We start from the raw sequence: 2,293 nt of genomic DNA, 5'->3' as shown, positions 1-2,293 counted from the left end.
TACTTTAATTCTTCATAATTTAATTATGAGTTTTTCTTTCTTGTAAGAATCACTTCTCCATTCATATTTCTTTAAATTTAGCTCATGCTCCAGTTTCTTCACTATGCTTGGCTAAGATACCCTCCCAAATGGCCTTTTCCTTTCAGTAGTTTCTCCCTGCAATGTATTCTAGGTAGCATGTCCAGAACAAATATCATAAGTAAAGGTATCAGATGATGATTGTCTCCAGAACAAGAGTCTGTCATTCTAATTTTTTTGTATGTGACATTAAACTACTACCACTGCTCGGGACCAGCAGTTAGCATAATGGCTATGTTGCTGGAATCCCACATAGTCGACCACGATTCGCGTGTCGGACCCGGTGGCTTAAAACTCACGCCGGGCTCGTGTGCATGCATGCCCAAGTTCCCAAGAGGAGAACGGAGGAGAAGGGATTGTGGCATGGCCATCCCCCCTGGGGGGTGATTTCTCGCTTTCTGTCTCTCTCTCTGTGTCTGGCGAGCGCACGCGTCCTATAGCAAAAACCTCTCCTAAAAAATAAAATAAACCACTACCACTGCTTTATCTACCACCTGCAGTGTTCCAATCTGTACCCCTGCATTGACCGCTCAGGAAGGAAGATAGAAATGGGTTTTACCAGTAGGGATGTTGAGGCAAGTACCTTATCACATTTTCAAGGCCTCCGTCATTACTTCTTTTTCTCCCTGACTCAGGTAAGGCCTTCACTCATTTCATTTCCCTGCCAGGATTCTGGAGGCATCTTAGCTTATAAACTTCTGTCTAAAAACTCTTCATTAAAGTCACACTGAATTGCTCACCATCTTCTGAATTAACTGTGTTATTTAATTAACTTATTACTAAGAGCAAACAAAAATACTTTTTTTTAATAATCTTGTCATTTTTGTGGGGCAGGGCTTGGGGAGTAGATTGTTTGGGTGGCTTTTGCTTAGGATCTTTCATGAAGTTGCAATTAAGATGTTGATTTGGATCACACTCACCTTAAAGCCCAACGAGTCACTAGGATCCTCCTTAGGGACCCAGAGCTGGAAAGTAGGTGCTAGCTGTTGGCTTTGACCTCTTTTCTTCAGGTCACAGAGGCTATCCTCTTACAAAGTCAGTGAACCAGGAAAACAATGCATAAGCCATAGTGTCTTCTAAGATATAGCCTTGGAAGTCATACCCTATCAGTTCTGCAATATCCTATTTGTTACACAGATCAGTCCTGACCAAAGTATGAGTGTGAATATCAAGGTAGGAGAATCACTGGGGGCCAGCTTAGATCCCAGATACCTTATAGTCAACCCTCTCCTACTCTGGTCAGGGACTTCACCTTTGTTATTTTCCCCCTATCTAAAATGTACTTCCTTTTTTTTTTCCCCATTGCCTGAATTTAACCATCAATTAATGCTCATATTAACCATATCTTCCTTGGGAGACCTTTTCCATCTTCCTTAGCCTGAAAAAACTTTGCATCTCCCTTTATTCTTCTATGACCCATTATCAATAATACATATTTTAGCAGTTACTTGTCTGCAAGAAATAATTCCCTTTCAGAAATTAAACATCCCAAAGGGCTCAGCTTTTCCTGAAGGAGGAAATCTTTAATCCTACAAAAGTCTACATGACCTGTTAAAAACATACACACAACCCTCAATTAAAGATTGTGCTATAAAATGTATATAAGATATTATGAGTAATATTAATATAATATATTTGACATATTTAAGAAATCAGTGTTTACCAGAACAGCACTACTCAAATATTTATACACATTCTGGAGGTGTCTAGTTAAGAACAGAATGAGACTCAGGAGGCATAGGGTGGAGTGTGAGAATCTGCCTTTTGGACACATCCCCCAGTATGCTGACACTGCTGGTAACAATTCAAAAGAACATGGTACTACTACAATATGGGCATAAAATGGAACAGGAGTTAAGAACTCCTAACGTGTTGAGTGGGATTGAGAATTTGTGAAAAGAATCAAGGTTGTGTTCAATCACTAAAACTGGCAAAGCATAAATATTTGAAACTGTGATTTTCCCAAATTTCTCTTTATTGCTATGTAGTGCTGTCCATTATCTTTGTACAAACATACATGTCTTATTTTCCTCAGTCTTGATTTAGGCTATTTTGGACCAAAGATGTTCATGTCACCCATAGAACCAAAGGATGGTTCCTTTCCGTGAATAGTTTCTTAAGAAATACATTGCTTGACTTCTCTCCTGTTAATTTTCAACCTGTCCTTAAATTCTCTTTGTTAGTTCTCAAGATTTTTTTTAAAGAATTATTTATT

Source organism: Tupaia chinensis, unplaced genomic scaffold (genome assembly GCF_000334495.1).
Source record: "Tupaia chinensis unplaced genomic scaffold, TupChi_1.0 Scaffold000101_1, whole genome shotgun sequence".
Lineage (NCBI taxonomy): Eukaryota > Metazoa > Chordata > Mammalia > Scandentia > Tupaiidae > Tupaia > Tupaia belangeri.
Note: the sequence above shows the minus strand (reverse complement) of the source record.